At 37.1% G+C, this 22,715-nt stretch overlaps 1 long non-coding RNA gene and 1 other non-coding gene across 2 annotated transcripts in view; one reads left to right on the forward strand and one right to left on the reverse strand.

Annotated features, from left to right (window-relative positions):
• Positions 1-22,715, forward strand: part of LOC144616886 (uncharacterized) — a 482,774-nt gene that overhangs the window by 405,822 nt on the left and 54,237 nt on the right. The window lies entirely within an intron of this gene.
• Positions 10,340-10,446, reverse strand: LOC132682549 (U6 spliceosomal RNA). Its single transcript, XR_009611731.1, has one exon. It is a non-coding gene; the product is annotated as a U6 spliceosomal RNA (small nuclear RNA).

The following is a 22,715-nucleotide window of genomic DNA, read 5'->3' on the forward strand; positions in this document are numbered from 1 at the left end:
AAGTTAAAGCTATATGCCATTTCCCTCACCATTTGACCCAGCCTATCCCAAATCTCCTCTTCCCAAACTCCCTTCCACTCTCCTTTCTTGCTTTTCCACTGGAAAATTAACCTGTAACTAATTTTTTCAGTCTCCTACCCCTTCAAAGACTTAAAAGTAACAGCTTTGTTCTACTTTAAATTTCAGTGGACTAAAGTCCATACGGTCCTTTTTGTCCTTCTAGGTACATTATTGCTTTTAGGAAAAACTAAATGAATCAATTCAGGGGTTATTTAATGATATTTCATGAAACCTACGTAAGGCATGGGCACTTCATAGTCAGAATTGGTACTGATACTTAGGTCGGGACTGTTTCCTGGAGGCCCCTGCTGTAACTAAAGCTTCATTTTCCTGGTTGCTGGACAGTGGTAGGATCCTAGGTGGTTTGGGGACTGGAGCAGGTTAAATCGGTAGGGATTCAAGGAAACTCAAAGCAGCAACTACTTACTAACCAGCACAGAGACTATCTTCATATTTTTCGCAATTATGTGGAATTGCTGACTTTCCAACCTGGGTTACCATATAAGTGTGTAGGATTAACAGTTACATAAGAGAATTACTTTGAGTAACTGACTTGAAGAGAATTGTTTGGGACACCAACTGAAGATGAAAACAGTTGCTCTGTAGCTTGTTTTCTTGTTTGTTTTGTTTTAATTTTTCTTTCCTTGTGTGTATTTCAAATGGGTCACCAAACCTCTTAAAATTGTATGCAGATTTTGGTGGATAAATGATATATGCATATTTTTTTTTTCTGGGAGAAAATCATTCACTTCTACCAGCTTTTCAAATGCCCCACCCCAACGAAATGTTAAAAATCACTGTCATAAAATGTTATATTCATAATTTCTGTCAATAGGGAAGAATAAAACTTGCACAGGGACTTCATTCATATGAGTAGTGCCAAATAATTAGGCTACAATTTAAAAAGGGGTGGGATCATACATAGCACATGACTGTGGTTCTTCATTGAATGCTTACAACACCATTTTTATGCTTACTCCTGCAGTCATATTAATCATCAAATGAGGGATTTATTTTATTTTCATTTAATTAGCTCATTACCAATGCTGGTTCACATGAACTCATAGGTAAAAACTACACATATTCTTGTATTAGTCCTCATGAATTTTTCCACAGAGTGATAAGGTATGAAACAGTGCTCCCTATCAAAGATAATTGGGCCTGAAGCTTGTCGGATTTTATAGAACAGTAGCTAGAAAAGTTTCAGTTTGCAATTTATAATGAAGAAAATGCCTAAAATTTAGAGGGGATTTCTAACAAGCCAGGAGTTTACAAGTCAAGTGGAGTCACAGCTGTCTCTTTTACCAATGGTAAAGTCTAAACTTAGGCACTAGCCAGTCCCGACTATATCCTTAGAGTTATTAGAGATAAACATTTGTCAAGGAACAAGCCCATTATTAAGACTGAATCTTAAGCGGTTTTAGGGGCACTTCATTTGAACAGTTCAAATGCTGTATGCTCTGTTGATCTTGAAATTGTTAAAGAAAAGCTATACAGTATTAAAGAATAATCCTGAGGCTTAGGCAGTGAGTAAGTAAGGATTGTACATCATGGGGCTAATGATTCTATTTTGAAAATTTAAGAAAAGCAAAGTTGTTGGGTGTTACATTTGGTTATAAATACATAGGGGTCAATTTTCTATAGTGTTTACAACCTTTATTGATTATGACATCTGATGAGTAAGCTCAGGTTTGCCTATATAAATTTATTGTATTGAGTTTATTTTGAAAGAATATGGAATTTAATAGTTTTAACCTTATCCAACTCATGAGTGGCTTATATTTTCCCTTTTGCATGCTTTTACTTTAGCTGAGTCTTTCCCTGCCTTGTTTTGTTTTGTTTTGTTTTGTTTTGGCTATTCAACATATCTTGTCAAATGTAGCACTAATCCCATATTTGGTGTCCAAAATTATGCAATTCACTTGGTATTAGGTGAGGGAGAAATTTTTTTCTGAAAGTACTTGAGATGAATCCCTCAAAGGTACTGGGTTAATTCATGTATTCAACAAACATTTACTATGCATTTGTAAGTTAGGCATCAGCTGTGTTCACCTCAATGAGCAAAATGGACCTGATGTACAGTTAATCAGAGGAGACTGATGTGAACTAATCAGATGAGCAAATAACCATATAATTCCATATAATTCTAAGTGAGCATGAGAGCTCAGGGGGAAAAAAAAGATCAGAGAGCTTGAAAAAGTAATAGAAGGGGTTACCTCCGATGGTGAGAAGGGAGATGTTATAAAAAAGTTCTTTGGGAAGAAAATATGTTAGCAGTGACCTGTAGAATGAGAAGTTGTCAGCAATTGTGAGCGAAGTAAAATCTAAGTAGAGAAAGTAGGCAAAGGTCAACTCAGGAACTGAAGGAAGGCCAGTATGGGTAAAATGCGTGAGAGAGAATGGGATGCAATGAAGAAAGAGAACTTCTTGGAAACCCTTGCGAAGTTCACCAAGTGTGCAGACACAAGTTACTATTGTGTTTCTGTGGGGACATGCTGCTAGACCTAACCAGGGAGTTGTTAGCACAAATGATGTGTATAACTTTCTGGTCTTTTAGGAACTCCTAAAATAAGGCTGCTAATAGATTGCATCACTTCTGCACTGGCGTGGGACTTCTTAGCTATCAGTAAAACAAAGAGGAAGTGTTGGGTGACACATAAAGGGAACCAGAGGTCAGGAAGAAGAGAGAAAGGTCACTTTCAGATGCAGAATTAAGGTAAAAATCATGTTGTATAATGTCATAGTAGGTTCTGCTGGAATGGGGGGTGGAGGGTGGGTGGCATTAATGTGCTCTCAATGTGAAGAAGGAAGGGCTGTGAAGTAGTGCCCATGACCTTGGTGTAGTTACCCTTCTGAGACTCTAATTGCTTCATAGGAATAAAGAAATAAATAATAAAGTATTAGTCACTTTCTTTCACAGGACATTTTCAGAGGAGCCCAAGACCATTGCTGCTTGGGCAGAACTCATGACCTGTGACCCTGTCAAGAAGGCAGGGGACCCCATCTTTCAATAGCTGTTAGACTCCACCTGGTGTAGAGCTACACCTGAGGCCCACTTGGAAATGTGATATTGTACCTTCTCCCATTAATATCTTTGAAAAGATTGAACACTTCACAGTGTCTTCCTAAAGTCAGAGCCAGGGGCATTTCATGGAGCTGCGGTCTTCAAACTGTGTGTATGAATTCTGCAGTATGCAAAGGCATTACAAAGGTTACTTGGTTGTGTGTACTTTTGAAAACATCATTTCAAACCCTCAGTTAACATGTGTTCCCTTTCCTGAAACAGATCTGCCTGATAACAAGTCCAGATGAAGTTACAAGTTCTCTTTTCCAATTTCTCTTTTCATAATTGTTCCTCTCCCACTTGACAAAGAAACTTTCACCTCTTTCCTAGTCCAAATTTCACTATGGTGCATTGCTATGAAAAATACCAAAAAAATTTCCGAAAGAAATCAAAAGGACCATTTGAAATACTATCTTGGGACTGGTATGAAAAAGTGAACTACTCTAATGATTGAGCGACATTGTGTGTGTGTGTGTGTGTGTGTGTGTGTGTGCAAAAAAATTGATCAATTCTTTGCTTTTAACAAAATCGAAGGAGGATGTATTTCAAGGCTACAACTGATAGATAGTTGAGAATGATATTTGATGTTACATCCTCAGTTTTGGAGTATTTTTTGGCATGTGTCTTCATTGCAAGGCAACTAATGATACTATCGTACCAAAACTTACCCCTTTTCCCATATATCTATTTATTTATAGCACTTGTTATAAAACTTAAATATAGGAATATAATTTATTCTGCAGTGAAATATATTCACTCACAATGAGCAGATTGAGAAATTCAAGACCATTTACCTCATTAAGAGATGAATTTCCAATGAAACTTTAGTTTTTACATTTCACAGTTATTAAACTTATAACATGTTTTGAATAATTATATACTAAACTGTGTGATTATAATGATAGCTACATTTAAAAGGAAAATTTTAATATTTGAAGCATTATGGTTGCAGTGTATTTTTTAACAACTAAATGTCCACTTACATGCTTTTTTGTTGCATAGACATTTGATAGGGTTATAAAATGCATTAAAATTTAAAATACATTACGAATTTGATAATTTCTAAGAAAATAGAATGGAAATACAAGTTTAAGGAGAAATGTTAACAGTATTAAATTTCTGGTTGTTAATGAAGAATTGGTTCGTAAATTTTTTTAATGAATAATGGAGATCAAATTGCCATGGCCTTTAGATTTCATTGGATACAGTTTTAGGAAGTTATTTAACAGTTTTATTTTAAAATGTGAATTTTATAGTGGGTAGCCCATTCCTGGAATTTGTTTGCTTGTTTACTTATTTATTTATTTTGCAAATATTTAAACTTATGAAAATAAATAAATTTGACTTTAAAATATATGAGGGAATAAATAGTTATTCAAAAATATCTTAGGGGTGCCTGAGTGGCTCAGTCAATTAAGCATCTGTCTTGATTTCAGCTCAGGTCATGATCTCATGGCTGATGAAATTGAGCCCCGTGTCAGGCTCCATGATGAGTGTGGAACCTGCTTGGGATTCCCTCTCTTCCTCTCTCTCTCTGCTTCTCCCCAGCTCTTGCACCCTCTCAATAAACAGACAAACAAACAAACCTAACAAAATATTTTAGATAAAATAAAATTGAAGTTTGATTGTCACCGGCAATTGAGGGTTTCTTCCCAGGTCTGACTTCCTCTTCTAAAAATCCTTAGACACTATTGCCAACTGTAGCCATAGTTAACCCATATTTGATCATCAGATATGCTAAAAATACATAGAGATTGGAGGCATAGACTTGATAGCATAAAGTGTTAGCAGCAACAATAATCTATAGAGAATTATAGCCCTGATGAGAATTATTAACCTATAGTCTTTTTAATTTCTTGAGGTTAGAATGTTGGAGGGATGTCCTTGGAAAGGTGAGCATAGATATCTGGAGGGATACACGATGGAAAAGACTGGGGACAAAGGCCTTCTACCTTCTAGGTCATAGTGAAAGGTCTCTATTCCGTGGACAAGTCTATGGGAGAAAGAGAAGAAAATCCAACTTAGAGATAAGAGATAGGGAAGAGTAGGTTAGAAGGGTTTGATTTTTTTAAGCTGAAAGCAAGAATAGAAAGGAAAGGGAAAAAAAAGAACATCCTAACAAAAAGACAATGATTGGGAAAATTCATGGTAGGATGAAATATATTAGATTTAAATCAGTAAAAAAAAAAGTTAGAGACAAATGAGGCCAAAGGTTAGAAATAAAATCAAAGCAGATTAGGTATTAAAAGAGTAGAGTTATGTTATGAAAATAAATATGTAAAGGAAATTAAAGATTAAGAAAAGAAATTTAGAACTAAGGAAGTGAAAGAAAATCAAACTAAAAAGCTTTAAAAAATAAGTAATAATCAGTAGGAGGTGAAAGGGTAATAGAAAAAGATGTGTGGGGAGTGGAAGTTGAGAGGACTGTGACTTAGTGCTGGATGAGCAGAGCAGGGACCCTTCTCTCTCTTCCTCTAGTAAGACCAGGTGGCCTGCACTCTAGTGAATGGGTTGCACTTACACGTTAGCCATGTTTCCTTTATACAAACATCTGAGGCAGGGGAGTGCCTGGGCTTGGCCCCAAGCAAGCAATTACCCCATATTTCATTGTTGTGTTGGAAAGATTATTCAGCAGGGACATCCTTGCATAGATAAGACAGGTGATGGCATGACGAGGTGACATGGGAGAGACTAGGAAGGTGGTACTTCCATCTCCATCTCACTTACTTATATCTCACTTACTTAGTTACATTACCTCCATCTCACCTACCTTGCGTCTGATAGGGTTGGTTGTTTCTGAAAGCTAATAGAAGAACGTTTGGGGAGCATTAAAGAACCTGTGCACTGAGTAGAGCCTAGCTTCCTACTACCCCAAATAGAAGCAGGTCTGTGCTCTCCAGCTTCTCATGCCCTACCTGAAGAAGAGACTCTAACATCACTATGTCCATCAGTGCAGCATTGCAGAAAACAAGAATCCAAATCCCAGACCCGTCCATCATCCAGTGTCCTTGGAGTGCATGTTGCCCAGCAAGGGCAAGGAAGCCCTTAGGGTAGGTTGCCAAGTGTGTGTGGAAAGAAAGGGGCAGTTAGATGACAGAAACTGATAGCATATTCACCGGTCTCAACTCCTTTTTTTTTATTTTTTATTTTTGTAGAGCCAATCTTTCCTCTAGGAATCCTTAGCCATTTTTTAGCTTCCTGTAGCATGAGCCACACTGCTTGCTTCTCAAAGCACAGAGTTTTTTCCATGCTCCCATACCTAGATTCCCTCTGGGAATGGGGATTCTCTTCTCCTAGACCTTACAGATGCTGCTATATAAAAGGCCACTGAGACCATTGTCTTGTCCTGCTCTAGTCTCTTATCTAAGGTGTTCAGTAGTGATGAATAAATTTTAGCGTAGGCATAGATATGCATATGAAATAACCTGGAAAGCATGGATGGATCACTGCTGTAAAAACTGACTCTGGCTGTGTCAAGGAATTTGATTCCACTGTCGTTTAGTGAGTGTTTCTTAAATGGGCTACCTGACAGTAATTTGTCAGATTCTTTCTAGGCCTTTCCTCAGAGGTACCAGCCTTGTGAGCATCATGTCAGTTAGTATGTTTTTCTGGCAATTTTTTATTCCTGGGAAGATCATTTTACATTAAGATATATATTTCTAGAAGCAGAGAAATGTCTGACTGAACTAAACATTTATGGAAGTTAAAATAAGAATTTGCGCTTTTTTAGTAGCATGTCACAGCTTTTCCTGAAAATCTCAGGCAAAAGTAAGTGACATGGGTAATAAAACAGTTCCTTCTATAAAAACGGAATGAAGAAAAAGAAAAAGAATCCAAGTACAGTATTACTACACTTCGGGCAAAATTTTCAAAAGTTTGTTATGATAAATATGTTATATAAAAGGCAAATAATGTATATTGTAAAATATCACTAGATCACTCAAAACCTATGAATACAATGAGGTTCCATTAACAGTGTTGCCTGATCTAATTGCATTGTGTCTGCCTCCCCCCTCCTTTGCATGGCTGCGTCTCCTCAGTCACTCCTGTCGTCCCTCTTTGTCTTCCTGTTCCAATCTCCTCCGTTTATTTCTGAGAGTCTCCAATGTTTCACATGCACTGTAAACAGTTGTGTTCCTTGCCATCCCTCACCTGAGTCTGTCTCCTTGCTGTCCTACAGGGGAAGGCTGTCCTTCTAGGCAGGGCCACCCTTCAGTGGTGCCCGATCCCTCTCTCTGTGGATGATGTATCTGTGGTCTCTGATATCCATATGTCTAAGATGATGGAGGAACTGGCTCTTTGCCGACCTCCATGCTGTATTTTGTCCCCTGTACCCTGTTTGTGCTCAGAGTTTTGTTTTGTTTTTAATGAATATAGTTTCTTGATCATCTCATGATAACCCCTCTCTTCTTTTGGGTTAAAAGCCAAGCTATCATTTGTGAATGTATTGTGTTTAGGGGCATCCAATATTTTTTAGAAAGAAAGGTGACAGACACCATGACATTCCCCAAACCCCTACAGTATTAGTCAATTCAGGCTACCATAACATGATCACATGGAATGGGTGGCTTAAATGATAGGAATTTATTTTTTCACTCTTCTGGGGGCTGGAAGTCTGAAATCATGGTGCCAGCATAGTCAGGTTCCTGATGATATCTCTTCTGGCTTTCAGACAGCTGCCTTGGTACTGTATCTTCACATGGGAGATAGAGAGGGTTCTGCTCTGTCTTCCTCATCTTATAAGGGTACCAGATCGTTAGGACCACAAGTAACCTTGATATCCTCCTAAAGGCCATATAGCCAAATATAGTACCCTTGGGGAATAGAGTTTCAGCATATAAATTTAAGGGGAACAATTCTGTCCACAGCACCTATGGAATACTTAACCTTCCTTCTGGAATATTCTCTTACCTGCCTCAAGAAATTGCTGAAGCAAAATGAACAAACCTTTTAGAATTTCTTTAAAAAAGAAGAGAATTTATTTGAGCCTAAGTTAGGGCAGCTGCCCAGAATACTCAATCTTCACAAAGAAGAGAGTACTCTGGAAAAGGAATACAGGTGTGTGTGTGTGTGTGTGTGTGTGTGTGTGTGTGTGTGTATTTGTAAAAAAAAATTTAATGTTTATTTTTTAGATAGAGACAGACTATTAGTGGGGGAGGGATAGAGAGAGAGGGAGACACAAAATCCAAAGCAGCTCCAGCCTCTGTACTGTCAGCACAGAGCCTGATGCAGGGATTGAACCCACCAACTGTGAGATCACGACCTGAGCCAAAGTCAGATGCATAACACTGAGCCACCCAGGCACCCCCATATATATAGATATCTCTCTATATAGATATCTCTCTATATAGATCTATATAGAGAGATATCTATATAGATATAACCCATATATATGTATATATATATATCCCATATATATATATGTATATATATATATATATATATATGTATACATATATATATATATTTTAAGTTTATTTATTTTGAGAGAGAGACAGAGACAGAGGGACAGAGGGAGAGAGAATTCGACTCAAGGCTCAACGTCATGAACCATGAGATCATGACCTGAGATCATGACAAAATCAAGAGCTCCTGGACACTTAACCAACTGAGCCCTCCACACGCTCCAGGCTATGTATGTTTTTAGTTACATCAAGAGTCACACATCATCATGACAAAGGACATCCCAGAAAATTACAAACTTTATCTTATGCTTTTAGTATGTACAAGGTGGCAGGTTTCAGAGGTATGGGACCAGAACTTAGGGAAAATCTTACTGCTATCTTTAGTTTGAAATATTTCTTTTAGGTCATTTGCCAACAAAACAGATGTACACTGTGTGCTTGGGGAAAGAATAGCCCATACTTTGAAGGTTTGGTTAAGGCATTCTGACCTTCATGGATGTAAAAGTGTAGCTTCCCTGGGAGCCCAGGAGCAGGGCCCACAAACATTAAATGTTGAAAGTTTCCTTTATCCCATCCCACCTGTAAACAACTCTGTGCTATAGCTCTCTACTGCCTGGGGAGGTCTCTGATTAGAGTTAAGCCTGCTGATACACCTTGGACTTATAGAATGCAAGATCACAAGTTTGGTCAGAATCAGGCCAGTCAGACCCGATTCTGAATACTAGCTGCATTATTTAGTACCTGCCAGGACTTGGCAAGTTATTGTAACCTCTCCAACACTAAGTTTTATTCTTCAGAAAATGAAGAAAATGAACAATACTTACCTTGCAGAACTTTTGAAAATTAAAAATAATAAAGTAGCACGCACCCAGGATTATGCCTAGAACATGGATTACTGACTTGTTATATGATGCTTCAAAGAAGAAAGAGAAGAAGGAGGAATCTGCTTTAAGAGGTACTTGGAAGTAATAAAAATGACCTTTCATTTACTAAAATAAACTATAGTATTTTTAGAAAAAGGAGGGTGGGAAAACCATGCCAGTAAATTAAATAATCAGTGAGGTACTGAACTTCTCAAAATTTTGGAAATTTGGGGTCTATCAAGACACAGTGATATCCTAATATAGTTTCTTAAGCTCTACTAGGTTTTATAAATTTAGGTTTGTTTTTATATTTACACAAATAATAACAGTTCATTTATTATTTTGAGACCTAGAACGATTTATAAGGATATTTAAAGGATAACTTTAGAGGTGTCTGGGTGGCTCAGTTGGTTAGGTGTCCAATTTCGGCTCAAGTCATGATCTCACATTTTGTGTGTTCGAGCCCCGCGTTGGGCTCTGCACTGACAGCTCAGAGCCTGAAGCCTGCTTCAGATTCTGTCTCTCTGTCTCTCTGTCTCTCTCTCTCTCTCTCTGCACCCCCCCCACTTGTGCCCTCTCTCTCTCTCTCAAAAAACCCCACACATTAAGAAAATAATAATAAAAGAGAACTCTAGTGTGTCTTCTTTACTGACATTCAAGAAAATAGATTGAACTTTCCTCCTTGTTTCTTTCAGCCCAAGTTTATAATTCCAAAGCCAGGTGAAGAGACCTGTGCCTGGGCCCATCCAGTCTTCTTTCCTTCTGTCTTTGTCTGCCATGTAGATTTTCTTTCTTTCTTTCTTTCTTTCTTTCTTTCTTTCTTTCTTTCTCTTTCTTTCTTTCTTTCTTTCTTTCTTTCTTTCTTTCTTTCTTTCTTTCTTTCTCTCTCTCTCTCTCTCTCTCTCTCTCTCTCTCTCTCTCTCTCTCTCTCTCTCTCTTTCTTTCTTTGTTATCCAGAACACTCCACAAATTTGCATGTCCTCCTTGCACAGGGGCCAGGCTAATCTTTTCTGTATCATTCTAATTTTAGTCTATGTGCTGGCAAAGCCAGCACCAGATTCACTTAAAAGAAAACATGCCATACCTTAAGGAGGAGGCAAGCAGTAGGGCTTAGCAATGGAGCATGCAAGAACTCAGCATTTTTTCCTAGCACTTGGGGAACATGAATAAGTGAAGTGTGGGCATATATGAGTGAATACATCAGATGTCAGGGGACTGAATTTATTTGTGTCAAAAGAGAGCAGAGAATGCTATCCACTTAATGTTCTTATTTGTGAAATTGCTTTTTCATCTTTTATTTTGTTATTTTATTGTCTGTGATCATTGCAGAAGCATCAGAAATTACAGAAGAGCCAAGTGGTTTCTCTGGAAAAATTATAGATGGTGATGGATGACGATGTAATCGTGTGACAGTAAAATGCTGTATTGAGTACTGAGCTCCCTGCTGGATTATAGAAAGAACACATGAGTAGATAAAAGCACAACAATTTTCTTTTCACTGTGTCTCAGGAGAAAACAATGCAGATCAGCATAGATGGAAGCAAATGAGATTAGTTAAAGGAAGGAACTTAAATAGCATAGACCAAGCCGGAGTAGTGATTGCAAAAGAGATGACTCACCTAATAAAAGCATAAATGAGAAAACGTGTTGTTTCATCTTAGATTTTATTGGTCATTTTCGTGAGGTGATTTCATGCTTTAGAAAGGAATCACACGACACGGACTGACACAAAGAGCTGATAATGATATGGTTAGCTGAATTAAATGATTCTAGACCCCGGATTGAAATTTCACTTCTATTTTCTAGGTCAACTGTCTACATTGTTTCAGTGAACTGAGTTGATTGTAAAAACTACTGTGTTATTGGGAGATGGCTCAAAAACATCTCCATGAACTGTGTAGACTACACACTGTGCAAGAATATACTGTGTACAGGGACATGCAATATTTTTTAAAGTATTGGTAAAAATTTTAGGGTCATGTAAACTACTTACATGCCCTTAATCACCATAAGATAAAGAATGCACATGTAGAACATAAATTTCATACGTGAAAAAAGAATAGGTCATATACACACATGTATTTACAATCACCTCACTATTAAGGGGTCATGATTAAACATAGATTCTATTTGACTTATCCAACTTCTTAATACTAGAATAAAGAACTTCTTTGGAGAAAGAAGCTTTTACTAGAAACCCACTTTTCTGAATCTCTTTGAGTTGAGCAAAAAAGGAAACCAAAAAGGCCCAGAAGTCACAATGCAAAGTGTGTGTTCAAAGTTTATTAGGATTGATTCACTAGTGTGTTTAGTTTTCCACTGTACATTAAGGCATGGACTTTGCCTGGAGGGTAAGAATTACCTGCAGTTCCTGCTTTTTTTTTAGTCAAGTAGGTGCATAATGATGCATTGTATACAGAATAGCAGTCACCAAATGCCCTTGAAAACTCAGGCAAATAGACCACATCACATTTCATTGTGTGACCCTGATGAGGCATGACATTTATTTTGGGATAAGAAATGCTAACATAATTGAAGGCATTGGGAATGGGCCTTTGAGGAGAGATAATGAATTATCCATTGATTTAATCTAAGAAAAGAGGATGGAGAAATAATATGGGAGGGATTTGATTTCATGTGTAACTTGTTCAGGAGACTGCATCTTACCAGGTTTTGAATAGCACATTCCTAGCTGTTCGTGTGGCCTGTTCTTGGTGGAGAGAGTTAGATGAACAAGTTCAAAGATTATCCTATTTTAAAGAGGAAGAGTAGAAAGTGAGGAGACTGCACAGTGCTGGTTGTCTGTGCCTGTCACTAATGCTGCCTAGATTTCTTCTAATTGAAATAATACAAAGAGAGCTCAGATTATCAAAGTTTTGCTCTGCTGGGAGAAGTAGTTACAGGTAGTGGCATAAAGTCTAGAGCTAGATAGCTTGGTTTCAGTGCTAGCTCCTCTTCTTAAAGGCTGTGTGACCTTGAGCCAAGTAGTTAAGCTTTCTTGGTTCTAATATTCCTCATTCATCAAATGAGCACAACAATAAACCTTACCTCACAATTTTGTTTCAAATATGAAATGAATATTGTTAATGTTAGGGCATTTTTTGGCACCAAGTGAGTCCCCATAGATGTTAATTGTCATGGATATTTGTTTTTCCAAAATAAAAATAGCCTTATTATTTTTCATCTGTTTATGAAAGAAATGTGCTTATTATGGAAAAGATAGATTTTAGAGGAATAAAGAAGAAAAAAAAGTTATTTGGAATCACTTCACCCTCAGATAACTATAGTGAACATTTAGGTATTATCCTTCAAGACAGTTTTCTGTATATCAAGCACGCATAATGCATAAAATTATGTCAGGCACATATCTCATGGCGCCAATCTCCCGCTGGTTCTTAGTCCATTCCACCCCTAAAGTAACACAGATTAACCTGTGGCACTATCATATAACAAAATCCAGTGCTCCTCAAAGATAGCATCTTCTATAAATTTTTCTTGAGTATTTCACCCTCTTTTGAGTCCCCATTATTGTACTATGTGCTCATTTGATGGGGCCCTTAACACACTTGATTCTCATCCCACAAATATTTATTGAATATTTTTACTGTGTCAGGCACTGTGTGAGGTGTGGTGTGGTAGTGGTGAATAAAAAGAAGTAGAGTCCCTGCCTTGATGGAATTTAAGTCTTTGGGGAGAAAAGAAATGCACTAATCAAATAATCACACACATATATGTACAATTTTCCAAACAGTGATAAATCTTATAAGGAATATTCCAGAGTAATTGCTCTATAATAAATTCATCTATAGGAAGAGTTACAAACAACAATAGGAACTATGATTGCAGAGAGACTGTGCCTGAAAGAATAACGGTTACGTTATTCTAAGTCAGTTGTCTTATTTATCCACCATAATGTCTTTTTTTTAAGTTGGTTTATTGATATTGGGAGAGAGAGAGGGAGGGAGGGAGAGAGGAGAGAGAGAAAGAGAGAGAGAGAGAGAGAGAGAATTCCAAGCCTGACATGGGGCTTGAACTCAAGAACCGTGAGATCATGACCTCAGCCAAAATTAAGAGTCAGATGCTTATCTGACTGAACCATTCATGCACCCCTCCAATAAAAAGTCCTGTGATTATATAAAGTTTAACAATTATATCTTCAGGTTATTTTCTTCTGTTGACACCAATTGCAGTTAAATTGAATAATATTAAATAAAAATAACAGTAGAATATAATTCACATTTTTAGAAAAATATTTCTCTCATTTATCTTTCTGTCCACCAAACCATCTATCATATGTCATAACACATTCTTAGAAAGATGTCTGGAATCATGTTTACCTAATGTTTATGCTTTCTTTTTGGTGGTGAAATTGTACAATTGCCCGTTTTACTTTCATCTTTATTTTTTTCCTTATATGTAAATTAAGGTAAGTATGCATTAGTTTTTTTTAGAAAAGTGGTTTTCCTAAGAAAAAGAGACTGGGATTGAAGCAATTATGCCAAAATGGTTGTAAAAAAACTCCCTTAAAAGTTGTAGTGAAGATTAAAAATGACGTAGGTAAGGTGCTTGGCACAAAGCCTGAAATACAGTGAGTGCTACATGGGAGAGCTATAACTCAGTTGTGAGTTTTTGCTTGTGGTAGACAAAGAGGTAGGAGAAGCTTCATGGAGGTGATGGCTGACCCAGTTTGGAGCATTTAGGCTTGAAAATCAAGATGGTGATGATATGGGTGAGGAAGTTCAGAGAATATGAACAAGGTTATAAAACAGTTAAATGGGATGAGTATAGAAAGATAAATGAAGCAAAGAAAAACAATGCACTGGGAAAAGTTTGCTTATAAACAGTTTTCATGATTCTTATTGTTATACCACAGTGCAAAGACAGTAGACTATACTGCTTTGTGTTCAGTGATTTGCATACTATATTTTCCTAATCTCTGTTAAAGAAGTCTTTAATCAAAAGTTTTATAATATAATCTCTTTTTTAATACTTTCATAGTTCTGTTTTTTAATTTTTGTTAATGTTTATTTTTGAGAGAAAGAGAGAGAAAGAGAGAGAGAGAGATGGAGGGAGGGAGGGAAGGAGAGAGGGAGACAGAATTCGAAGCAGGCTCTGAGTTCTGAGCTTCCAGCAGAGAGCCCGAGCCCGATGCTGGGCTTGCACTCACAGAGTGGTGAGATCATGACCTGAGCTGAAGTTGGATGGGCAGTTAACCAACTGAGCTACCCAGGTGCCCTACGTAGCTCTGATTTTTACATTTAAATTTTATTTTATTTTATTTTATTTATTTATTTATTTATTTATTTATTTATTTATTTATACGTTTATTTATTTTTGAGACAGAGACAGAGCATGAACGGGGGAGGGTCAGAGAGAGAGGGAGACAAAGAATCTGAAACAGGCTCCAGGCTCTGAGCTGTCAGCACAGAGCCCGATGCAGGGCTCGAACTCACTGACAGTGAGATCATGACCTGAGCCGAAGTCAGTCGCCCAACCGACTGAGCCACCCAGGCGCCCCTACTTTCTGTTATTAAAATTTAGTCAGATTTAATCCCAAATTTTATTAATCTATTTTCTATTAATCTATCTATAATTGTGATTATGGTAATGTCATAAAGGAATATAATTTTTTTCTTTAAAAATTTTTTTAATGTTTATTTATTTTTGAGACAGAGAGAGACAATGCATGAACGGGGGAGGGTCAGAGAGAGAGGGAGGCACAGAATCCGAAGCAGGCTCCAGGCTCTGAGCTGTCAGCACAGAGCCCAAAGCGGGGCTTAAACTCACGGACCGGACCGTGAGATCATGACCTGAGCCGAAGTCGGACGCTTAACCGACTGAGCCACTCAAGGGTCCCATAACTGTTTTTTCTAAATAGATAACCAATGATTCTATCACCATAGACTAAAATAGCCATATTTTCCTCATCTACTTGAAATGCCACCTTGATAATCATAAAATTTCCATGTTGTTGTGATAATTTTTCATATTTGCATGGTCTGTTTTTGACCTGTATTTTGTTCTATAATTTATCTAGTTACTTGCCAATACTCCCTTTGATTCCTGCGAATTTATGTGACTCTACATAAGGCAAGTGAGAATGGAAAAGGGAAGATGGATTGGAGTTTTTATTGAAGCAAGTGAAAATGGCAGATCTCAGTGGCTATTTGTATGCTGACAGTGAGAGAGCACAGAATAAAGGGTGACTCCCAAATATCAAGTTGTTTCTATTTGATGGATGATTGCCTTATTGTTGGAGAGAAAAAAAAATTTTTTTCTCCATTCTTCAAGATTCTTCTAGCTGGACTCAGAATTAAATTGGCACAAGACAGATCAACAGGAGAAAATCAAGTGTAATTTCATATGAGTGGGGAATTTGCATAAACATGAGACTCCAAAGACAGTCAGGCAAAACGAGGAATATATGTCATCCTGAACTAAGGAAAAGGAGATAGGGGTCTGGAACTTCACAGGGAAGAAGAGCAATTCATGGAAAGATGCAAAAGAGAAAATGTTTAGTAATCAAATGTTTGCTAAACTGGTCAGAAACAATAGAACATAGGCAAAAATTTTAACAAACAGACTTTGCTAAATTCCTCCCTGTCTGCCTCCTCAAGTTCAAATTGTAATGTGGTTATCTATGGTAACAGCTGTCTTACGGGAGCAGGTCCTCTATCTAAATTCTTTTTAGGCAATTAGGGGGGAAGGTTAAAGTTTCTTCCCAAGTCTTTGGGTCTTGATTGTTTTCATCTTAAAATAATCTGCATGCTAAAGTGGGGTGGCCACTCTTGGCCCCTACATCATCCAGGGAAAACAGGAACAAGAGGAATGAAGAAGGAGAAGGGGGAGAATGGTAAGTCCAATTTGAACACGGTAGATTTGAGGTTCCCGTAAGGTATGCAGGTAGAGCAGACTTGGCATGTCTTGAGGTATCAAAGTTGCAACTGGAGATAAGAATTTGAGAGTAAACACCTATAGACTGTAGTTAAATTTGTGAGAATGAATGAAATATTTCCAGGAGAGTAAAATGAAAGCAGTTACTGTAGTGGTCTTCACTATCATACCTGGAATGACTTCTTCTCATACCTGACAGTTTTCCTCCGGCAGCCTTAGCTCATTGGTGCAACCGCTACCCCTTGTTGTAGGTCTTTTCAGTCTCCAGACTTGGATCCATAAGCAAAATAATCTTATGGTATTTTTGTGACACTGCATTTTCAATATGCTCCATTCTCTTCTTCCAGGAATATTGGGTATAGAATTTCTTAGATGAATTTCACTGTCTCTTATCTTTCCTATCTTATTTTATCTTTTAAAGAAATTCTATAAAAAAGAACTTTTTACAAACTTCTCTCATATTTGTATTCTAACCCTTCCTTTGAATCTTTTATTTGAGCAATCCTGTTTGTAATTTTTATTAGCTCTTTCTTATTCTCTGATTGTTACATTACCATGACATCTTGATCTTGTTACAGTGAAGGAATATTTTCTTAAATCTCTTTTAGGATAGTAATTGCAAGTATTAGTGAATTTTCTCCAAATTATCTTTTCATTTGGGGTCATTTTATCTTCCTTTTTCTCTTTCAAGGCAAATTTTCTACAGATGCCTGATGAACCACAGTCATCTTTTTATTCACGTTCAAGGGACAAAATCTGAATGCAGTATGACTTGCATTTTGCTTTGGGGTTATGGGACTGAATCAACAGTTTTATGGAGGATCAGAACATGCCAGATTGTGGAGATTTTTCATGAGGAGCTTTTAGTATTTCCATTTATTTATTTATATCCATGAAGTTTTTGTTTTTAGTGAAAAGTCTTCAAATATTTCACTCTGGCAGTAAGACATAGTGACTAGAATGGGTAGTGGCTGCTTCTAGATTTGGAGACTACAGTTGAACTTCTTTTTTTTTTTTTTTTAAATTTAACATTTATTCATTTTTTGAGAGAGAGCACAAGCAGGGGAGGGGCAGAAAGAGGGAGAGACACAGAATCCAAAGCAGGCTCCAGGCTCTGAGATGTCAGCACAGAGCCTGATGTGGGGCTTGAACTCATGAAACACGAGATCATGACCTGAGCTGAAGTCAGATGCTTAACTGACTGAGCCACCCAGGTGCCCCTACAGTTGCACTTCTTATTATCAGTTCCTCTTTTCACTCCTGTCCTCTTTCCTGACTTCACTGTACTTGATATTTTGGAATTTTGAGCCTTTTTGGTTGGACAAGGCAACCTCTCTTGCTCCCTCTCTCTCTCTCTGTCTCGTTTATATCCCTTCTAGACACTTCAAACTGTGGTTTATTTTACTCTATTTCATTATCACTTCTCTATCTGCTTTGGCTCCTATACATTTGTTTTCTGATGGATCTTCCAGTTCCTTCCGAACATTATGGTTTTGTACATTTCTCCCCTTTGGTGGCATCTGTGATGAGAGAGGTAATAAATATATATGACCATATTCTAGGAGTTTCACACTGGACAGTAGAGAATACAAGTAATTATAAACTTACATAGTTATTCCAAGAGCTTGGAGTTAGGCAATCAGGAAAGCTGCTATTAAAATTTAAGAAACGAGAAGGTGCAAAGATTATAGACAGTTGCCCCTAGTGTTCTAGATGCCCACAACATGAAAGTCAATATTTTTTAGCAAAATTCTCAGTGACTTACGGTTTTTTCCAAATGCATAATGCCATGTATCTGCCATTACAGAATCATTCAGAAAAGAGGAAGCACATTCTTATTAAAAAATAGTGTAGATATTAGATAATGCCAGAATAGGTACAATTTTTAATGTCACTGTTTTTTCTAGTTTCCTAAAGAGGCTAGAAGCAATGCACCAGGATGGGACACACATTTCAATAAAATGTGTGTGTGTCTACACACACACTTTTTTCAACATAAAGGTTTGAGTTAAGGTAACCATTCAGGATTTTATAACAATAAATAACTATGACATGGAATTGATTTTTCTTCATAAAAATGAATAAGGAGGATTTTCTTACTATGGTATTATCATATGACATCTATCTTATGAATGGCAATACTGCCTTGCAGTTTTTTTTTTCTCTAAAATGTTATAGGGGATTAAGAGGTTGGCAGTATAAACTATCTTTTATTGTATTTTAATAGTAAACTTGCAGATGTTATTATTGGGGTGTTACAATATTTATGATCTTTTTTTTTTTTTTTTTTTTTTTTTTTTTACCAGTTGTCTATTAGCTTCATTCCATAAAAGAGCTTCTTCTAGAAAGACTTTTTAGTAGGTCTTAAGTTTATTTTATCTTCACTTTCCTCAGGAGACAAACTAAGAATATAGATGGCATTTTCCAGGGATACTACTTTCATTTATGTCTTTATAAATTTCGATAGACAGTCTTCACAATAACAGTGCTAAGATCCAAAACAAAGAAGGAAGACTTTGAAAAGTATTAATAATTCTTAAGGGGATGTTATCATTTAACCCTGAAGACTTTCTGGTTTTTTTTTTTGTTTTTGTTTTGTTTTTGTTTCTGTTTTTGTTTTTTTTTTTGCTTTTCATTATTTTGGTTTGGGAGACCACTTGTAGAATAATATTCTCTTAGCCTAATATAAAAGCAGCAGATGAAATGCAAAAACATAAATAAAAATAAAACCAAGAGCACCCAGAGTTTATTACACTACTCATTTTTATCACACTGAGGTAGAGTTTTAATAATTTTGAGACAGGAGTGAGAGTAATCACCATCACTCAAAATGCTCAAAGCTTTAGTTATACATTCAGGAGCCTTCAAAACCTCACCACTTTTTCAAGTGTCCATTAAATGTCAACTTTTGGCCCCTTGCTTTCTGTGGGTTTGGCTAACCAGAAGGTCAATCGTAGGATATTTTCTTGTCATTTTTCTACACTTTAAACAGAGGATCTAAATCCAACAAACTATGAAGCAGCAGATTTAGATAACCTTAATAAGTTTCCAGAACAGTCATACTTACACAAACATTTTATAGCAACACGATTGCAGTCAGTTATAATAGTGTGTTCCAAAGCTAGAGATTGGAATTCTGTAACTTCCCTCTGAATATCTATTTCCTTCAAATGAAAAAATGGCTTTAGTTATAAGTACCTATATCCAGATCTCATTTGTGAACAAAACCCCATATGTGAACAAAACCCCAAAGTTAGGAATCCAGTATTTAACTCAGTGTACTAGTCAAATAATATATATTCTCTGACCTGAGTGATCTCACAGCTAGCTGGTGAGAGAGACCAACCCAGAAATAAGAAAATAAGAGCAATACAGTGTTCTAAGTGGAAGGTAGTGATAGTACCACTGGGTTGGGAAGCACAAGGGGGAGGTGGTTATTGAGCAGGAAGTGACTGAGGAAAGGCTTCTGAGAGGAGGTGTTGGCAGAGCTGAAGAATTTATTTAGGTTGATATAGAAAAGATTAAGGGGAGTTGTGTCATGGGGTTTTTTTTTTGGACAAAGAATGCATAGGGAAATTACAAACATATTACCTAAGGTCAGATATGTGGAGGAATCCAAGTATTTTAGTGCTGCTAAAACAAAACAAATAAGTCACCAAGCAATGAGAGATGAGCCTGGAGGGGTTGGTTGAAGGGGATCAGATCCCAAGGGAATAATCCTGTGTGCGATGCTAATGGTGGGATAAGCTAAAAGTGAAATAGGTCAGTCAGAGAAAGACAGGTATCATATGTTTTCACTCATATGTGGATCTTGAGAAACTTAACAGAAGACCATGGGGGAAGAGAAGGGGAAAAATAGTTACAAACAGAGAGGGAGGAAAATCATAAGAGACTCTGAAATACATAGAACAAACTGAGGGTGGATGGGGGAGAGGGAGAGCGGAAAATGGGTGATGGGCATGGAGGAGGGTACTTGCTGGGATGAGCACTGGGTGTTGTATGTAAGCAATGAACCAAGGGCATCTACCCCCAAAACCAAGAGTACACTTGCCACACTGTATGTTAGCCAATTTGACAATAAATTATATTAAAAAAAAAAAGAAGATTCTGATGTATGTTTAACAGGGGAGAGGAATGGATGGGATTGTATTTTTCAAAGATCACTTTGTTAGCTGCACAAAGAATAAATTTAAGAGGCAAATGATCAAACTAAAATGTTATTTTAATAGCCAAAGATAAGACTTAAACCTATCTAAAGGTAGTAATGATGGAGACAAGATTAGTTCTAAAAAATTAGAAAGTAAAAATCAGCATGAATTGCTGCCTGGTTGGATGCTGACAGTGAGAGACAGTCAGGAATGATGTCTATATTTCTAGCTTGATTTCCTGGCTGGATGATTGTACTGTCAAGGGGATAAGAAAATTGGAGAACAAGAGATTCCTGTCTGGTTCATTCAGTGGAGCATGCAACTCTTGGTCTTAGGGTTGTGAATTCAAGCTCCATGCTGGGTGTAGAGATTATTTAAAAATAAAATCTTAAAAACAAAACAAAACAAAAAAAACAGAGGGCATTCTAGTCAGAGGGGGAGGATAGTGAGTTAAATTTGAACATGTTGCCTTGGAGGTTCCTGTGAGACATGCAGGTTGTACAAGTTGTAGCTGGAGATATGTATTTAGAAGTCATCAGATATAAGCTGCTGTTAATCCCCTAAGAGTGAGTGAGATTATTTCATGAGAGTGAGATGCGCTGGAATCCTAGGAGCACTAAATTGTAATAGATGGGTGGCAGGAGAAGAGCCCTGTAGAACATTCTTGGTAGAAAGAGCAAGAAACTACTCTCCTGGTGTCTCAGGATCTGTAGCCTCCATTTCATTTTGAATAAATTTTTGCTGCTTATTTCTGTTGACTTCATATCCCTCTTTCAAGTTTTTTTTTTTTTTCATGACTAAATTCTACCAGTGTACGTTAGGCCTCTAAGGCACGTAAGCCTTCAGATGCCTCCCTGCAGATGACCCATTTGACTGTATGTGAAGAGAAGCATATCTTAACACTTGTATTTTGTTACTCCTCAAGTTTTAAACTTTTGGATATTTACAGGCATGATTGCTGGTGTTTATTTCCCTGTTGCATAACGTCTTTATACCTTTTACTTTTATCATCTAAATGTCCCTTAGTTTCCCCTTTCCTCTGTGCAAAGACTTTGGTTTCATGGAATGTAAAGGTGACATTCAATTACATATCTAAGTAATTGAAGAACCTACTATTTTTATTCACCTTAATATATGGGTAAAATTCAATTCTCAAACAATGGTTTATGTATGTGAGAAAATTCCTTTCATTTGGTGTCATGAGGTATTGGAACAGGTTTTTTAGTTGTTAAATGGGCTATCCAAAGAAATCTTGAGGTTAGATAAACGCTGGTCTTAAATAAAATAGGTATAAGTTCTACCTGGCCATAGAAAGTCATAATAATATCAAGCTAGAAATTTGTGTGTGTGCATGCACGTGTATGTATGCATCTGTGCACATATGCTGGCTTGTATGTAGAAACTGGTGATCACCAAATGTAGCTGTAAATGAAAAGTCATAGATTCTAAACGCTGAAAAGGACCCTTTGTTTTAAAGATAGGGAAACTCAGGCCCGGAAAGGTAAGGTCAGTTGCCTAAAATTGCTAGCAGAGCGCAAAACTTGAGCCTCTTACCTTCTCTTTGGAATATTTCACTGTGCTTTCAAATTATAGATCAATGGAATCATAGAACAAGAAGAATCTATGATTATCCAGAGCTCACTTACACCACCATCCACTAAGCCAAACATGCTGCTCTCTTGCAAGGGAAATTCACATAGCATGCACACTCATCACTGCTGTTGACCATGCTTTTTCTATGGATTTTACCACTACCACTGCTGCTTCTCTTTATCATTCATATGACAGACAATCTGAGCGGAGTTTCAGTATAAACTTCTCTTTGAAGGGTTAATGCATCTAATTCTCAGTATTGCTTACAAGACTCATTTGGAAAAGATGTTTAATACAAGCCAGTGGTCTTTTGAATTTTTGGTGCCCCGGCCCTGACAACATACAGGGCGCCTGGGTGGCTCAATCACTTTAAGTGTCTGACTCTTGGTTTTGGCTCAGGTCATGATCTCATAGTTTGTGGTTTCGAGCCCCACATCGGGCTCTGTGCTGTTTGAATTGAATTAGAAAATGCTGTGATGGCTTCATTCAGGGGGCCTCAATATTTTACTTACAATGAAAGAATCAGGCAATGTTCAAGAGACATGAGAATATGATTCATATGTAAATTGGTATTTTCTTTTATGAGTTTTCTGACATGGCAGTTACCCAGGTTTTATGCTGAGATGAGGTGAAAGGCAATGAGTGGTCACTGAAGGGTTTCTCATCACTCCACAGATTCATCCGGAAA

Source organism: Panthera onca, chromosome A1 (assembly GCF_046562875.1).
Source record: "Panthera onca isolate mPanOnc1 chromosome A1, mPanOnc1 haplotype 2, whole genome shotgun sequence".
Taxonomy (NCBI): domain Eukaryota; kingdom Metazoa; phylum Chordata; class Mammalia; order Carnivora; family Felidae; genus Panthera; species Panthera onca.